The sequence below is a fragment of the Eutrigla gurnardus genome, assembly GCF_963514095.1.
Source record: "Eutrigla gurnardus genome assembly, chromosome: 18".
NCBI classification, from domain to species: domain Eukaryota; kingdom Metazoa; phylum Chordata; class Actinopteri; order Perciformes; family Triglidae; genus Eutrigla; species Eutrigla gurnardus.
In genome coordinates, this window is record NC_139929.1 from 13,925,621 (window position 1) to 13,945,597 (window position 19,977).

Below are 19,977 nucleotides of genomic sequence, written 5' to 3' on the forward strand. Positions count from 1 at the left end.
AACCTTCTGATCTGGAGTCAGACGCGCTACCGTTGCGCCACAAGGTCTGGATACCTGCTGGACACAACTTCCATGTTCAAACTGCACTGAAGTCACTCTAATGAGCCTGGGGCAATGTGTGGAAAAACAAAGTGTTTCCAATGTGATAGGAACTCCTCAACCTCTGAATCTTGGCTAGGTAAAAAAAACATGCAGACAAAGGGAGAGGCAGGGAGAGTGCTGATGAAAGCCACTTTCCACAGGATCACTGGGGCAAACATCCAAAATCCACAAACCCTGACATCTGAAACACAGAGCAACAGAGGGTTACAGTAAAGTGATGGACTCAAAGATACATGAAATCCAAACAGTGGGAGAGAACGCTATAAAAGAGCAAGAGAAGACAGGCCAGATGTGTGTCTGTATTTGGAAGGAGTTGAGTCTTAGTTCTTGCAGATTCTCTCTGCTCTCTAACACGACCCATTAGCTGGTGACTATTAATGATTGCATGGAAGAAAACTGACAAAGTAAAGTGGAAGTAGATATATTGTGTGTGTGGGGACTATCATATTTCAATATAAGCCAGGATGTAACACCTCGATTTACAGTAATAAGTCTCTGGAGGGTCTGGATCTGTTTGTGCATGCACTATTTTTATGACTGCTGGAAGAAGATACACGCAGGACACTAATGAAATATCTCCCCTTTTGCAAAGCACAATATTCAAAGGAAATAATGATGACTGAATGACTGTAAACGAGGTGAAGAGCTCCATTTTGTGGTGCTGCAATGTGCCTCAATGTACTGTGCAAGTACAACACACCATCAAGGCATGCTTTAACCACTACATAGCATGAAAGGGAAATCGGTTTGTATCAGATTTTACATCTGCAAGTCGCATTATGTTGAAACAGCAACGGGGAAATTCAAACCTCTCCGACAAACACAGGTGTAGAGAAAAAAAAACCATCTTGTACATAATCCTCTAAACCAAACACTGCAGTAAACTCCTTTAAACTATGCAAAGCTACCCTTTATAGCTTGACTTCTGGGTCTTATTTCCTAACAAACATCATGTAAAACTAGAAAGTAGGCGGTTTCAGAGCCGACCTCGAGCACTTGAACGCAGCCAAAACATCAGGAAGGTGAGAATCCCTAATCAGGAAATCAAGAACAATTTGTCTCCTTGATGGAAGACTACATGAAACTTCCCTGGAATAGATAACTAAAGATAAGTAAAGAAGATCTGCCATCATGTCGGCTTTGCTTTTTTACACAGAGCCAAAAAAGTGCAGTAACTCTGCCCCCCATGACGTGAGGCGGACTAACGGCGCAACATCGCTGGCTTGAGCAGGTCGTGTGAAACGTGCTAGTTACACAATCCATCTGATTTGATGTACAATCTTAGATAAAAACGGACGGAGTGCGGTGATGCATCAGGAAGAGTTAGTGATGCAGCGGTAGAATGTGTGACTCCACATCAAAAGGCTGTAAGTCATGGTGTGAGTGAGTCGAGTGCAATGGAGCAAAGCCATGAGAGATCAAAGGTGCACACCAGGGTTTTAACATGACTAAAGCCCCTCAGAGCCTCACCTGAAGAAAAGTCAGCAACCCGCTCAACTCACACTTTCCAAACTCTCAAGATGTCTTTGTTCTTTTTATAATTTAGCTCTGTAATTGCGGCGCTAATAAAATGCTCATCTATCAGCACCTCCATTAACAAGCAGCCAGTGGGATTTGTTCTTGTTTGTTCTCAGATGAGAAATACAGCCAAATTATGTGTCATGCAAAGACAGATACAAATATGACATGATCTTCATTCCTTTGAGCTCAAGGCCAGGCATGTTCACCGGGAATGTTCACCACATGGGCCTAATGGCACGATTATCATAATGTTAATGTGATGCCTAATGTGCCAGTATTCCATCTTGATGATTGTGTATTTATGTTGCATGAGCATTTATTATGTAGTATCACAGAGCCAACACTATGCACCATTCTGCTCCAGTGTTGATTTCTGTGGTATGATAATGAATAGGCAACATTTACTTTGCAAACACTAAGCAGTGCATTCGAATCTTTCATTAATCCAGACAAATGTTTGATGATGCACTTCTCCGCTAAGTACTACTTTTCAAGCACACATCGTCACGAGAAATGACATCATTAATCTGAAATGACATAGTGACAGATTGTTATTTATTCCCAAATGAATGTAATCTGCTTCTGTATCTTGGTGTGTCAGCTCCAAAAGCAGTGTTAGGAAGAAACACACATGGCCACTTAGCAACTCGGCTGCTTTTCTGCTCACTGTCTTGAAGCTTGGCAGCATAACGTGAATTCAAAGCCAGAGGCTGCCGGAGACGCCCGGCTCACACATACTGTTAGCAGCCTGCTACTGCAAGTGTGCAGACGTGTTTGTTTGCATGGCGTCACTGAATTAGACTTCCCGCCTTAATGTCACTATTCTAGTGTTATCGGTGTCATTGTGACATCAATTAAGTCTGATCATGGAGGCCGAGTTTATTCAGTTAGACGATTAGACCGTTCGCCTGTTCAATAACAGCAACGCACTTTTGCTGTCAACATCAAGGGACGAATCTCCTCTTTAGACCTTTGTAATATAAACCCATAAATCATCATCGCAGAGTCTGTTCATCATCCAATAAATATAATAACATAATAACAATTCCAGTCACCATCAATAAGATCAGATAAACCCCCCAAAATTGTGGAAAGTGTCGAAATGGGGAAATCCCCAACCTTGAAAACAGTTAAGTGTCTAATTTGTGTTTCTACTTTGTTATTTTCTGACTCCTAATAGCAACTGAGTCTTCCAAACATAATACCATTATATTTAACTATGACAGTACCCACCCATCACTAATGAAGTGTTTGTAAAGAGAGAAGCACTGCCTTTCAAGATGTTCACTAAAAAGGGGGTTTGCATGCAAAATGTTCAATTTGGTAAAGCACAGAAATAATGTGCTCATGTGGATTTCATCATCTCTCCACAGGAGCACCAGCTGGGAAGTATTATGATCAAGAAGTGAAACAGTGGACAATATTGAGTATGTCAGGTCTCCAGGCTGAGACTCTTATGCCACTGCTCCTTCTAGGTCTTACTACTTTCTCCTATAAAACTAAGGAATGTATTGCACCACGTCATTCTCACTTCTCAACGTAATCCTACCCTCTCTTTGCATTAATCTCTAAATATCTTTAAAAATAAATGTAATGTCTTTTTTTAATATCAAACTCAGAAAGCATATACAGATGTGAAGTGGTGGGTGTGAATAAAGTAATAAAAACATTTTGTACGGAATCACATCTCAATTGATTAACTTTTTGAGTGAAAGCCGAAAGAAAAAAAGGATGAGAAAGAAAGGATGAAAGCCAGAGAGACAGAAAAGAAGAAAACAAGAGATAGAAGAGAAGAGAAGAGAGGGGAGAAAACAAAATACAGGAAACAAGAAGCAGGGTGTAAAAGGGAGGGTAGAAGAAAGGGAGAAGACAACAAAGGGAGGTGAAGATAGGGGAAGTAAGGTTGATAGAGAATAAAAAAAAGATGTTGAGAGAAAGCACCGCAGGCTCCGCTGCAAGGTTAAATCTAATGAGCTCAGTGTTCATCGACGAGTGAATTAGAGGCACAATTATACCAGGCAGAGTAGAATACACACACACACACACACACGCACGCACACACACACAAGGTAATTTCAGAACCTGCTGATGCTTGAAACAACACTGTAACTTAAAGCAACCTCAATACATCTCATTCTCTTTGGCTGTGCATGAAGACGGGGAGCCGCTGAGCTGAAATTAAGCTGCAGGGTCGATTCAAACCAGCTCAGAGCTACAGCTGTGGAGAACATGGACATTTCCACCAGGACCATGCATTTTACTTTTCACCACTCCCCGTGGTGACAGCAGTGTAGTTACTGCACTCCGTTTTATTCCATATTCCGCAAACAGCAATGATCAAGTGTAACATGTGCGCCGCTGAGGGGCTAACCAGCCAACCACTGTGCCAACATTACTGTCTGTCAGCGTGAGAGTAAGTAAGTGGCATTGTATCTGTTTGTCAGCCTACAGTCCCCTTCTCCATCGCCTCTCCTCCCCCTCAGCCCAGTACTTTCACTGAAGCCGTTCTCATTAAAGTCAGGGAGTGATGGAGGAGAGCCCATCAATCTCTCTTTAGGACCACCAGAGTTGAAGGATTGGTTTGAGAGGAGAGCCACTGGAGAGGGAAAATGGCTTTGTTCCACCTTGACTTCAGGATCCATATGAATTTCTGTGTGGTGGTGGTGGTGGTGGTGGTGGTAAGAGTGCAAGGGTTGAGAGGGTGCGTTGGAGTCCCATGCAGTCTGTTTGTGAAAATGAGGAGGTGCAAACCCACTATAAGCAGCACTAGATGGATCCAGATCCCACAGTTCAAGTGGGCTGTTGTGTGTTTACCTCTGAGCTAGAATGTACTGCCAGACAAAACAAAAGCTGTATTACTGAATCGATTCCTGGTCAGCGCAGAAAGAAAATACCTCCTATTTGGAGAGCCCATTTAGTGCCCAAAGGACCAAAGAATGTGTTTTTGATGCTATTTTAATCCAGAGGTTTTAGCAGACGGTCTCTGCAATGGTAGCGTCAAATGACAAGATGTATGGTCACATCACATCAAGGTCAAAGAATTTAAACCAACACTCGAACCCATTACTTAAAATGTCATCCATCATGGCTCAAATAACCGCTATTTACTGCTTTGTACATGTTGTGAAGTCCCAGATACGGTAATCAAACGGCGTCATAACATCACCCAGAGGTGCACAGTGAAGTTAATACAGTTGCACTGAATAGCAAGACACACGTTGGCTGGTTTACTAGAACGGCATGAAGCCAAAATAACTGAAGTGACTTCATGGATCCTTAGGTCTGTCAGCAAGACGATAAGCAAATAACTTTTAAAATGCTTGTTTTCTGTATGAAGTTTGGATCATTCAGAGGCAGGCTATGCTAACACTGTAGTTGCTCCATCATTACTTAAAATTACGTAATCTAGACATGAAAATGGCAGCGGCCTTGTTGTTTGTACCACAGACAGATTCACATAAATGGGTTTGGTCTCGCAAAGCTCTGGGTGACCGCAGATCGCTACCATATTTTTTGTCTCCATTTCTGATTCAGTGACAACAGAAGGAGAATCTAAACGCTGATAGGGTTTTGTTTGGGTGTTACAAAAATGATTAGCTCGTGTTGAAATAGTTCAACTCTTGCCAAAAAATTTGTCTCTGCATTGACTTCCATGTGCGCAAAAATTTGCTTCGCGTTCGGTGTGAACATACCTTAAGGGTGACCTCAAATTTGGCCCTGGATCAACTGAGAACTGGCAGGGCAGGTTGGAGTTTTTCTTGGAAATCCTGCAGGCAACAGACTGCAAAGAGGTGATGAAGGTTTAAGGGCCTTAGGGAACTCTGTCATTTGCAAAGAGAAGGGTTGTTGGGAAATCAGTTTGGTTGACAGACACTCAAGAGTAGGAAACCAGCTCAACTAGATAATTCACCTAAACCTGTCAAAACATTCATGGAAAATTAGGCACACACATCTACCCACACGCTCTCAGCATTCACACATGCCAAAGCAAGGTAGTTGCAATGGCTTAGAGATACAAATGGTGGAGGTTTACATAGGCTTGTTTTTATAAAAGTATTCAAATTCATCAGTAGTCCACACACACCTCTGAGATCTTGTTCTGTCAGATGTACACCAGTCAGCAAACTCTGGTGGGGTAATGTGATCTAAGATACCCAACACCCACTGCCAGTCAGTCGTGTGCAAAAGGTCTACTGGGCTCTGGCAGTACCAGTCAATTTCTTTATTGCAGGGAACTAAACACAAACCAAGTGCTTTTTAGTGTTTGAATGTATAGCTTAGGCCAATTGTGAATGTGAAAATCTGTAATTGCAATCAATATTGGTCAAGAAATAGCCCTTTTATGCTTACTGTAATGCTATGGCTGTTTTCAAGGGTTAGGCTACTACAATTCCCAGCAGGCCAATTTCCGTATTATAAACAGGATCAAATGTCAAAACAAGAATGCACAAAAAACAAAAGTATTGATACAAATGTTTGTGCTCTTCCATCCCAGTAAAATATGCAAACCATCTGGTCTACACAGAATTAGAATCAAAGGGCCTGCATCCACACAGCACCTTTTTCTGGGCAAAATCAGCAGCTATCATATCTGGCCGCCTTCTTTTCAGAACAAGTTTTGGAGATGTGAGGAAGCTGCTTGCAGGAAGCAGATGCTATTTGCAGTCTCCTACCCTCAGGCATTACTGATCCCTAATCATAGGGTGTGAGGTGGCTGGCCTGTCAGTGGCAAGTCAGCATCCTCACAGCCTTAGAAATCCATCTGTTATCAATATAGTGTAACTCTTACCCCAGCAGCAGCAGTGAAACCAATCCATGGTTTCTCATGGCATCTATTAAGTCAGCCTGAAGTGTCAATGTGTCTCAAATTATGTTTGGGAGGGGAAATGATAGTTCATGTTAAGCATGCTGACTTTCTACTTATTATTGTTGTTGATATAAGACAGAGGTCTAGGACCATGAGTCAATGCCATGAAGAAACCTCCAAGAGTAATGGACATGTGCGTGAAATACAAGTTTAAAGTTATATTGAAAATGTAATTATTGGAAAGATATACAGTATATTCTAATGCATCCTGACCCACATCAGGACAAACACATGAACAAACAACCCCGATTTCACTTTTAAATAGTTCCCATGTCCCTCAGCTGCACTTCATTACTCTGTACTGAATGACCCAATTCCATAGTCCAAGCAACAACCAATCATACCGCAACATGTTCTGTGACCAGAAGAAATGTCTGGGCAGGAAATTACTTTGCACAGATAAATCAGTAACTTTACATATTCATCAGTGAAATCTCTATGTTGGCCATTGAAACCAGATGAGCTGAATTTACGACTCATTTGCAGAAGCACAGCGTCATGCCAAGTCTATCCTTCAGCTCACAGCTTAGTGCTTGGGATGATCTTGTAGTTGGTGAATCTTTCTAAACACCAAAAAGCTATCTGCTGCACAATGACTGAGCACCAACACTTATAGATCCATCTATTCGCAATAAATGCACAAAGGCAAAGGAATACCAGCAGTAATATAGTTTTATGATAAAAAAACAAGTCAGGATAATTGGTTTGTGCGGTATTCATTTTTCCCAAGGGGATCATCACCTACCTGATGTTTGTACTGTGGCTTTCTTCGAGCACACACAGGTGAAAGCAACAGACCATGACATCATCAATCAAACATGAAATCCATATTGTTATCATCAATCTGTCAGACCACCAAAGTAGATTGCAGTCGGATATTAACCTTCTAGTGCAGCCATCCTTCCAGCATTTAGTGTCAGGATGTTATTTCTTTGTGTTTGATGTGGCTCTCCATCGGTCCATCAGACAAACAAACCATTCATCATGCTATTGCTCCTCTGGGCTCGTGTCAATTCAAAGGCATCTCAGTCAACATGACCAAAAGACTGAGTCAGCTCTGAATATTATTTTCTCATAAAGACTTTGTAGCCTTGGGCTGCAATCACACAATTGTCCTTGTTGAAGAGCAAGTTCACTTCCTCAAAAGGCCATGCAAAATCTTTTCAGGGATTTTCCGCTGACGGTCCAAAGTGAGAATATTCAATGGCTGCAAAAAAAATACAGGAATATTAACCCTAAAGTTTGTAGGCTACATTGCAGAGTTAAATGAATAAACTCAGTGCACCTTGCAAGCAATTAAGAAGCTAGATAAACAATATTGTGCTTCAGTAAACAAATCAATTGGTTTTATAGATAAATGGTGATGGCACTGCAAGAAAATGCCTGCCCGCAAAGATGGGAACTGTGTTTCAAGACGTGTTGGGTGGGTTGCCAACATCACTGCAGACCCTGTCCCTCATAGGGAGAGAAATCCCTGTAGCTATAGGTGCTGTAAAGCTCACTGATGTAAAAATGTAAAAATGTAGACAGTGTATTATGAAACTGTGGCAGGACTGGACTAATACCAAATTCATAGGAAACACTGATCATGGAAAATGAGAACCGTGCATCCTTTTCTTTCATATCAAGCAGCAAAGTTGTAGCCTGACGTGTTTGAGTTACTTTGCAGACATTGAACGACCTGCGATGAGACCTGCTGAAATATCATGCAACCCTGATTCAACATCAGTCTCATTCACTTAATAGGACTGCTGAATGGGAACATTCCAGTAACAACCCACTGTAGGCCTCCAGTGCTGCTAATCTACAGTAAAAGACCACTTGTCAATTAAGCCTCACTGACTACTTTAGTATATTTCCACAATAGAAACTCAGACAAGAGTCGATTCCCAAATCCTAACTTTGATTCTAAATACTTTGAGCTCAAGAGCCATAAACCTGCCAAATATTTTCCCTTGTGTTCATAAACTTCACAAAGAAATAAATCCACTGTAGCATAGTCACAGTTCCCCCGCTGCTTAATTCAAAATAAAATATGTCCAAATAACTGCAATATCCCACAGTCCCGCCAAAGTCTAAGCCCATCTAACATCAAGGATTTATTTTTCTCCGGAGCATGTCATTTCCATTTCACAGCTATGTCTGGCTGTATGAGAGTATTTGTGTGGGGGGCAAACAGATTCATAGATATGACAGTCATCTCAGTGTATGAGCAGTGACACATAAAGAATTTCAATGAACAATAATGAAAAAGGGGCATACATTATCAATAACACAGGTCAGATATTTTGCCAATGTGCTATCATACTTCAGACTACTTTTTGGAAAAACAGGTTTGGTAGAAGAACAATGGAAAGTAAAGTGAGTTAATTTATCACAGGGAGGAGAGATTATTCAGTTATTTAGCAAAGGAAATGAAAAAGTGCCCTCAGATACACAGAATAACAATGATTTAATTCGACAACATAATAGATTCCAGACCATTAGGGAACGGTTAATTAAGGACAATTATGGCAGATCAATAGAAGTGGAGTTTGGAAGGCTATAGGCACCTCTTTTTTGAGACAAGGCTTTTTTAAGTATCAGTAAATTAATCAGGATAAACTGCATTCAGGGAACTGCTGTATCAACAGCATGAAAAATTAAGCTCCTGCTGATAATGAACAGTGGATGAATAATGAATGTTAAAAAGTCCTAAAGCCAAACCCAGTTTAAAGTTAAAATTGGGGCTGAGACATATCTGGGATTGAGATATTTTACTCCCTTTACTTATAGTTCTAAGTCTCAACACATTGACGGCTTTATTAAAAAGGCATCAGGTCATGATGTAGCCCAGGGCTTGACTTTAGTATACCATTAGTATACTAGAAGTTAGTATACGGTAGTAATATACTTGTCTACTATTTGATACCAAATTACAATGATGCCACACACATGCTGACCAATTGCTCATTACCTTCCCCATCATTCAAGCTCCTCTATCCGGGGATCAAAATATAGGTTGAATGGTGTTTGATAAAAGCTTAATACACAGCATGTTTATTTACTTTATCCGTTGCAAGAAAAGCCTTTGTGTATGAGTCGTGCTCGAGGGTTAAAAGACCCAGAGTGCATTAGTGGGATCAAAAGCCAGATGACAGACAAAGCCACAGGACTACTCTGTTGTTGTAAGCTATAGGAATCTGCTTCCAAATCTTACATGGCACAATCAAGTCATTCTAATCCTTCCAAATAAATAATGAAAATCAATAAGCAAATACTTTGTTATGCCAATTGTATTTTCCCACCAAGTGTCTACAAAGACATTCTGCTGGAGAATCTGGTCACGCTCTGTTTCAAATCTGCCCTGCGTAGGCGTTCTTGAGCAAGGCACTGAATCCCTAAAGGGGTAGCCAACTGTTGTTGTTGACGCATGCACACAAGTGACACCTTAGCATATAGAATCACATCCGCATCCATGTCAACACCACAAGCCTCAAAGTTTAACAGCTAGCACCACACTTAGCCAATGTAGCCAACATCCTCTGGAAGGTCAGCAGCTCCTCACGGTCAAAGAATTATGTATTTAGCCTCACATATACTGTATACCAGGTTATAAACCAAGAAGAAGAAGAGGATTCAGGAAGACAAATGAGCTACATGGACAGATACCCTGTTTGACCTTTTCTCCCGAGGAGAAGGGAGTCATGTAAGCAGAGATAAGATCAGTGATAAAGAGGTCAAAGAAAAGCAAAAGGAAACAAGATGAGAAGAGTTAACAATTTGTCCAAGTAGCAAATGAAACCTGCCGCAGCAGCAGTGTGTAATAGTAGCCTGTGGCAATCTGAAGTGAGCATAACAAAGGTGGTTTAGATAGCTAACACTAACGTTTGGCTAATGTGTTATTTCATGTTGACAAAATGAAAAAATTGTATTTAATATGTGTAGTGTGACAGGGGTCACTCATAGTAACAATCACAAACAAATTGGAGAACTGTAGGCTCAAAGCAACATGTTAGCATCTCTAGCTCATTAGCAGCAACAGGCTAGCAGTAAGCTAGCTGAAGTGATACTCATGGTTTTTCTTCTTGAAATTGCTAGCTGAAGTGATACTACAAATCATGTTTTTTTGTCTGTCCACCTTCTTTGAAATTGCTCTATGATTGTGGCCGAAAATGAAAAATAATTACTGTATTACTTTTTTCACAACAAATGGCATGTCGTGGCAGGAACAGGTGTAAGTAATGGCCCGATACTGTGAAAGGTTTCATTCCATTTAGGTGTACCCATGCTATGGGCCTGGTATGATGAATGCTGGCTCACTGTCATGACTCACTGATACAGTAAATGGAACAGACCTGTTGTAAGTAAATGTAAGTGTTAAGTCTCAGCTGTGCTCTGCTTGCTGCAGCTTTTGAAATGAGAAAATGTAAAGATTTTCAAACTTATAGAACGTTTTATTATCTTTAATTTAAGTTTGTTTTGATCTCTTTTTTTCAGGGTGTCACAGTTCGGCCTGTGCTTAAGTTCAAAAGCCATAGCTATATTAAAGGGGTCTATGGGTCTAGAACATCTCCTCATCCATACATGATGAAGTAATCTCACATATGAAATGTATCAGGTTTTCCATACGAAAAGACATTCATTACGAGGTCTTGCTCTTAATTCTTGGACAAACAAGCCATGCTTGCGCTTCAGTGTCTGAGTGCTCTGCAACTGCAATCGAGGTCACAGAAATAAGCTGTTGACAAAACAGTGGATCACACCCAAGAGGGCCTGGTGTGGCCTGCATGTCGAAACACCACAAACCGCATAGTTGGCCTTTGCTACAACTTGCTCACAGTTGGATCCAGCTGGAGGCAGGAGTTGTCATCTCACTGAAACGTGGGATGAGAAAAACAAGAGGAAGGACTTGAGGCACTACAGAAAAACTACTGTACGCAAAACAAAATGAAATGTGCTCTGGTGTTATGCAAACATATTTTTAAACAGTACGCACATGGGGGTGGGACTAAGATTTTATCGTGGATCTCAAAAAAAAAAGTACACTCACCACTGATTGTGGTGAATTTCCAAAAAGCTGTTTAGCTTACTATCACGGTAGAGAAAAGTAAACTAGAGGCTGATTTAAAAAAAAAAAAAACAGGCCTCCGGGAATTATCAGAAAATACAGCCTCACACACTGATATTTAAAAAAAATGTATGTCCTTTATGATTTGATTTGTAATTCAATAAAAATGTGTTTATTGACTGAATGTAAAGGAAAACGTCATTCTAGTTTGTTTTATTGCCATTTTAAAAGTTTTAAGCATATTTTGATGATCATCATGATAATATTGTTAATCACAATTATCTTGGTCTAAAGTTGAAGGGTTGTCTGACATTACAGACCCCCACCAAAGCTTATAGCCCCATCTTCCAATGATAACAAAAATGAAAAATATCTTGTGATTCCGTCCCATCAGATTTCTATTTAATGGATTCACCCTTCCCAAAGTTTCATGAAAATTGATCCAGTAACATAAAACGATGTCATCATAATAACAATCCAGGTTTTATGGGTAAGAGAAGCAAATGTGTACGGCTCTATCCACACCATAGCTGTTGGGTTGTTAATGGACCACTCCACTTCCTTGACTCTGTGGTCAGCCAGCCAGTCAAGCACATCATACGAACCATCGATCATTATCCTACAGCTCTGCAACAAGAGGAGATTACTTCTTTTTTTTTTTTCTCCAACAAGCGAAATGCTCTCAGGGCAGAAATAATCTCAGTAGTTGAGTTAGATGTTCAGAGTCATTTTTTTTTCTTTTCTTCTGTCTTAGAAGCATTAAACCCCACTGTCAAAGAAAGTCAGCGCGAAGCTTTATGCTTTCTGCTAACTGAAATACTTATGATGATCAGAAGTTATCATTTACCCGAGCTAACCTTCAATGTATTCACACATTTCATACAGTTGCCACTCAGCAGAGCTGCGTTTCCTTGGTTGCACCCATTGAAGTTTAAGTGAACCAATGTGATTATTTCTGCCTCCAGAGCAGCTATCCCTCTGAGGAGTGATTGTATAACTAGAACTGGAATATGTGTAGGCTGGGGAAAAGCTTCTCCTCTCCACAGTGTCCGATTTGAGAGCTTCTCCCGAATTAAAAGTGGAGCTACAGAAGCCTACACCATTACTGAATGGAAAAGTAATGCCCGTGTGTATTTTAAAATCGGAAACACGGGGGCCCCCGTGTTAAGACGTGCAAAGTGTGGACAGTGGAAGCTGTCAAAACAGCCTTTAAGAATGTATTGGGGAGGCTGAAAGTGCTTTTCCATCTTAGCAGCATTAGCGGTCATAATGTTGGCCCTTTCTGCATGAAATCCCTTTAATTCAACAGCTTGTCACCTTGCTCAAATGTTCCATTTGAAAAAAGAAAATCTACAAAAGCAAATATGCAGTCCATCTCTCAAACCATCTGATGGCAACAGCAGCTGAACAATGTGTTAATCTTTTCTTTTATGAAGGAATATTTCCACCGCAAGTTCATAAAAACAATATGGAGCGGGTGGTTTGACGGCACAGGAAGAAGCAGATTTCTATTTTCTCAACTCTCCACCAACAGTCCCGCAGCAACTTGCTTGGCAAATCGACCTTGAATGCAAACAGAAAAGACCAGAGGAAAACTAATATAAAACGGGGTAAAAGAAACAATAATCCCTCTAATGAGCAGCCTCTCTAAAACCATAATCAGCAGGAGGGTTTTGTGAAACTGAAGATTACAACTTATCCCGCCATGTTCCAATGTGTCAAAGTTGGCTGTGGTGAAACCAGCTCCTCTAACTCCCAAATGTGGCGACCAACCAGGAGCTTACTGCTAACCATTCCCAAAGCAAAGCCGTCATCTTCTGGTCACTAATCTGACAAGAAACTGGAGCGTTGCAGGTGAATAGGAATGGAGTAAGCAGGAGTGATAAGGGAGAGGAATGGGAAACACAAACTCAGTGATGGATGGCATGGAGGTTGTGCGTCCACCTCTAGATCAGAGGGTTGGGGGTTCAAATCCCGTTGGGGTCAAGCTTAAAAGCATTCCCTTTTGTCAGGGCAGAATTTCACTAGAACAACAGGTATTGACCATCTACAATAAACAGCAGCACAGACAACGCATTTCAGAGGCTCTCGCTGCTATCGCCAACATTCCTGGAGCTATGAAGTGAAGCCGCACAGCACAAACGCACGTCTAAGCTATGCGAGATCAAGCACAGTGCATCGCTGCCTTTGTCTCGCTTCGGGCTAATGATTAGCCCGATTATCTGAGCCAGTGAGTTGAGATAACGAAACACAGTCCCTAACATCACAAGGCTGCAGCCGGGACAGGAAAACACAAGCTAGCAGCTATCAAACAGCATGTGGTTTTTTTTTGTTTTTTTAATGTCCATGGATGCATGTAAACAGCCAAAACTTCACCTTGAGTTTCTCGCCACACTGTTTCAAATCCTGATAGATCAGAGAGTTGTCAATGATTTGACAACCAAAAGGATTTTTTTGTGAATCAGCACCAAGGGCAGTGGATAAAAAAAGAAAAAAAAAAACACAGCAGTGACAAGAAACCGACCCTGAATACACCAACAGATCAAAACCGGTCACACAATGGCTTGGCATGGCTACGGCATGCCCAGACTTTGGCAGTTACCATGAAGGCATGCGGCCTGCTTGCGTTGCTCGCTAGCTATTTTTCTGGGAGAGAAATCTCCCAACACTCAAACTCAAAACTTTCAATTCAGGATCAGGGAAAGCTGATGTTTGGCTCTCTGCAGTCACAAGTCTTTGCCCGCATGCAATGTTATGCATACCATATATCAGCACCTCTGTGTACACCTGAGCCGGGGGGGAGTCCTCTGAGCTTGACCCTGAAGAATGACGCTGTTTGGGAAAGATAAGGGACAAAGTGTGGTGTCATTGTCCTTGGTGCCGTCCACGTGAGTCGGGAAGCTCGCCAGACAGTCCTTTAGTCAGTCGGCCAGAAAGATTGGAAGGGAGTGCTCTCACATTCTACCCGACATTGATCCACATGCAAAGCCACACAAATGTAGACCAAAGTTTGTCGTTTTGCAGTCCTAATGTATTTGGGCAGTTTTTTTGGGGGGGGGGTTTGGATCTATATTTCACTTGATTCCAAATAAAACAACTTTAATACAATCAACATACAATGTGTTCTATCTGAGATGCAATATAAATGTGTTTCTTGACCAAATGTTAGGTAACGTGATTTTGTGAATTGCAATTATTCACAATCGTGACGTGAAACTTTCACATCTTTCCTTGTTAAAACTCCTTTGCAGTCTGAGACAATCGAACGGTTTCAGACAGATATCAGCCACTTGATATCTCCCCTGTTGATGCTCCGCCGGGTCTGCGTTACAGCCAGCATCACTTCCTGCTTAATTTGAGGTCAAGTAGCTGAATATTTGCCCATTAAGAAACACCTCGGTTGCCTTCTCTGCCTCTTTACGATCATTGTGCTTCACCGTGCACCGGCCCTGCACTGCTGATCCAAAACAATGGGAATAGTTTCACAAAAACCTCACCGTTTTATTCCAGTTCCATGTGCTGGAGTTGAAAATAACAAAAGAGACACGTCAGTGTACAGCTATTATAGCCTGTACTGTATACGTTTCTACACTGCTGAACTATACTTACACCATAGTCGTTTCAAACTTTAAGATCTCTCTTTTTAGACTAGTATTTAACTCCTGGTCTGCTCCTCCATTTACTGTCACCACCATACTACAATAAACATGCTGTTACCAGCATCCATGGGAAATTACAGACTAGTTTGCGCCATATAATCGGTTTTCTGCGAACACTGCTGCATGTTCTATTATTGCTGCAGAGTTCTTGACATTGCGTACAGCACCTGGAGTGCTTTCCCAGTTTGACATGCCAGTTTTAAAAAGGAAAAACTTTGACTAAATAACTGCCTCAGATCTCAGTAGGCACACAGTAAAGGTTGTGGGGTAGTGAACATCTTTTCTGGATGCTTGGGCAAACTCGTGATTTGGGAGCAGCGGGAGTGTGATGTTTTAGTCCAAGACCGGCAGGCAGCGATTCCCCTGGAAGGAGTTTGCACGTAAGCGGGGACAACGCTCGGTCGGCTGGCAAAAATGGAGAAGAAAGGAAGAAAGTAAAGAGAGATGAAGATACAGGGAGGACAGAAAACTGAAGGCGAGCCAAGAGGAAGAGAGATTACCCAGCCTGCACTTCTGCTCCTCCTTCCCTGCTTTGTTCCCCGCTGGGGCAGAGATGAACTCTGCCGCTTGACCACAGTTGAACCGACCTACTCTTCCTCAGTTACCATCAATCACATCGCATCCCATCAGCCTACGGCTCCGCCTTGTACAGTCAACTCACATGGTAATCCCCCCAATTACCTTCCACTACTGTAATATTCCCGCTCACATACAGCAGCTCCTCTCCATTACATAAGCAGAGCCGCTGAGTGAGGTGAGTTAATGAGCACGGGCAACCCTTCCCACTTTCTCTTTGTGTTTCAGTGCAGCTGCACTGGCTGCGTAGTTCCTCACCTGAGAACTAGGATTAAAAGACTTGTATGATTCCCAGCACAGTCGAGCAGCGTTTGAGGGATGCACATTCAAGAAAGCAGCATGTCTTACATGATCTGGCGGCTGTCCCATCTTTCCCTTTTTCCTGCAAATCGACATCAGGTCGACAGCCCCAAAGCAGAAAAGTGTCTATCCCGAGTTATCACACACGGCTAAAAACGGCCCTATACATTCTTTTATCTAGGACATATAAAAAAGATATTCACTGCCCCATTTCTCTTTTATTGTTTTGCAACTCTAAAATAGTCGTATGAGAAAGTTGATATCACTTTCACTTTCTGTCGACATCCATTTAGCTTAGCTTATCATAAAGACTGGAAACAAAGGCAAAAAGCTAGCCTGGCCCAAAGCAACTCCCTAAAGCCTCCTAAATAAGTCATTATATTGTGTTTGTTTAATCCATACCAAAAACAATATGCAAAAATAAATACAAATCTGTAAAACAAAAAAATAAAAATAAATAAATAAGCTTCCTTTATCAAAGGGTTGCAAGAGTTGCTTTATCTTAGTTTGACAGCTAACAGTATCTCATCCTGTGATTGATGACACTTATGCTTTAACATTACATCATTCGCTTCAGACATCCTGGAACACATGCTCATCATATGTCGCTGATGTAATATATGATCAAAGACGGGACGATACAGGAATATGCAACTGAGTTTTTTTGCTTAACCTTGTTGTCCCCTCTGGATATTTCACATCGGTGGATTTCAACAACTTGACTTTGCTGTGACTTGCCTGCAAGCCTGAATTTGTGGAATTCTGAAAGGGTAAAAAAGAAAAGGCCAATTACCGGTATGTGCTTTTTAAGGCCTAAGCCTCCATTTAGGTTGAGCGACTGTGGGAACGGAGGAGACAAATAGGATCGAGAGACGCAGCTCTTCGAAGAGTTCGAGCCACAAATTACGGATCCGGAGAGTGTTCTTTAGTTTATGCCTCTGACGCTGTACCAGATGTGTAACCAGAATGTGAGAGGATGACGTCCATGTGTTGCTTTGTGTGACAAAAGGAAAATCCCACACTATAATGTCTTCACATGGCTCTTGCTTACATGAATAGGAATGTGGTAAACACTCAGTTATCACTTGACTGGCCAGGTGGCAACAGAACGGCAGGATGAGAAGCTTGAAAAGCCATTTAGCATGAATCCTTCATGACTGTGGAGCAGATTGGCTGTGAGGTTAATGGTGCTTGAGTGGTGGATTGATGCATACTTCCTGGTCCCACTCAGACTGTGACGAAGGCCTCAAGACTCCCCAGGGACGACCAGGGACATTGTCTGATTGGGCTCAGGACAATAAGTCGAATTTCACAAATCAGTGATATTACAGGCAGCTAAGAGGCTGCTAGATGAAACGAATCACATAATTACCGTGGCAATACATGTGACAGATATCTTTGCAACCCTAAGGTGGTTCATGGATAATGAAGAGGTTAAGACATTAGAGTCAGACAGAACGTAGGTGGAGGCAGATCAGCTTTAAGTATAGAGGAAGAACGGGAGAGAAGAGGCGGACTTGAAGTAGTTGTTGAAGCGTTTGCAGTTTTGCAGAGTTTGGACTGATGTGAAAGCTGTGAATCAAACGTGGGTGCAGATCACCTGAAAAGGTGGCCTGCTGTCCATCAAGAGTGTGAACACGATTCTAAACTACCACACAAAGTAAAAAGGGGCCGTGCACATTCGGCTGCATTTAACAATTCATCTTCATAGCATGATTATTCTTTTTGCAACCAGCGAAGGAAGGGACCACATTTGGATTATGGATCTGACGAACACGAGCAACAGATTGTCACCCCGAGCAGCAACCTTGCTGGATCTGGAACCAATCTTGCTACTGGTGGGAAGATCTTAACAAAGTTAGCTTCATAATTCAAGGTCAACCTTACAGCTAAGTGTTAAAACCATCTTGTTAAAGTCAGCGGCTTCATAATTCAAGGTCAACTTTACAGCTAAGTGTTAAAGTCAACTTCGTAGCTAATTGCATTGGTAGCAACCTGTCAGTCACAAGGTAGCCCCGCCCTGAGGCACAACCTCCTTTATGGTCTTTATCTCTCTAAATGGACAATATGCTGTATTGAAGAAGACTTGAAATCAGAGATTGAGACCATAAAGTCATGTTTACAGTGTTGACTGAGATAATAAATCAGGTGAATATTAGGATCATTTTCTCATAGACTTCCATGCAATCAGACTTCTTCTTTACCTTCTCGGAGATTACTGCTTCTGACATATGCCTATTAAAAAATGAATTAAATCAAAGCAATGCCATGTTGTAGGGCAAAGGTCGTGGCTGTCCTGTGATCCAGTAGTTAGTGTTGACCCAGAGGGGAAGCCTACACTTCTTCATTTACAGTGCCACTGCATGGATCAATGGACCAGTCGCCTCCGTTCTGCTGAACCATGGAAAAGCATCTAGCACTGGTAAACAGAGGAGTGAATGGAGTGTGAAGTTAAGGAGGAAGTGCTTTTCAACGAACAAGTGTTAATGTTGACCTTTTTCGTCAGTGTTTGCCTTCAGTGATAATATCTAGCAGTGAATATTCATCTTTTATAGGAAGTCAGAGGTGGGACAGGTGTAAAGCATCTCTGAGAATGTACTGAAGGAAAAACATTGGTTTTGTTCGATCGAACCCAAATCTGCCATCACTATTCTCTCGTGGTATGGGACGTTGGAAAGATTTCGTTTCAAGATTATTCTAGCCATTATTCTGATTTACAATATTATCCCAATAATCATCAAACTACTTTCAAATGGCACTAAAATATGTTGGTATCACTTTACGTTTCGTTAAGAAACAAATGTTTCACACACACCAATTTTCTTAGTCAAAAAAATCTTAAATAAGATGATCATAAATGATAAGGTCTCCCTGGATAAATAAACAAAAATTTTATTTTTGTATCCTGTATTTTTTTTAAATTATTATTATCTTCTCTACCATGACAGTAAGCTAGACGTGATGATATTTAGGATTATTCCAATAACAGAAATTCAGATCAACTTATTTTTAAAATCAGGATCCGTGATAAAATCCTATATCGTCCCATCCCTGGCACTCTCACGCTGTATCTTCCTGAAACCTCCTGCAGCAATGCCTTCTCTAAAACAAAGAAGGTTGTGAGTCTGCCAACTTTAAAACACATAAAAGAAATATCCTGGCAAACCCAGCGTGTGGTCATCCAGGTGTCCCACAGCCTTGAGAAGCAGCTGCAGCACTAACCGGACTCCACCCGGTCATACCACCCACGGACAAAGAGGAGAGCTGTCACTAGCCATGGAAAGTACCAAGTACCAAACTTGAATTCACTCATTAGTCATGTAATGGGCTTTAAAGGGTAGCCACCAGAAACCCACAAAGGGAAAAGCAATCAGTGTCCTTGTCAGGCCTCATTCAAATCTGGCACAGACGTTTCACACAGTTACACATTGCGTCATTGAATAGCTGAAACTTGGATGAACTTAAAAAAAGTTTTTTTTTCTGTCAGCATGTAATTGCAAAGACCAATGAGTGCAAAGCAGGGTTCCTCCATCAGGACACAGGCCAGTCATTCCTTTCTTGTTTTTAAATAAACCGCAGTAGCAGGAAAGCACGCAGGAGGAGATGCATTCAAGGTCCAACAGTTAAGTAGGCTAAAAGGCACGTGTAACTCAGGAATAACTGTCATTTTCATGTCTTGTCTGCTTGCACAAACATTATTTACTGACGTTTAAAACAGCGGGATTGTACACATGCAGCAGGGCTTATTTTGTTCCTCCTTCATGAACGAACTCCGTGCACTCTGGCGCACTTTTCTGCCAACGACAACTACAGTAGTGAACAGGAACACTTACAGGAGTTTTCATGCGCACACAGGAGAGAGCTGGAGTCTGTTTGCTACACTTTTTTGGGGGGGAGATTCC

At 41.6% G+C, this 19,977-nt stretch overlaps 1 protein-coding gene across 6 annotated transcripts in view; it reads right to left on the reverse strand.

The window, feature by feature from the left end:
* The window catches only part of LOC311029107 (partitioning defective 3 homolog), a 316,803-nt gene that overhangs the window by 296,105 nt on the left and 721 nt on the right, over positions 1 to 19,977 (reverse strand). The window lies entirely within an intron of this gene.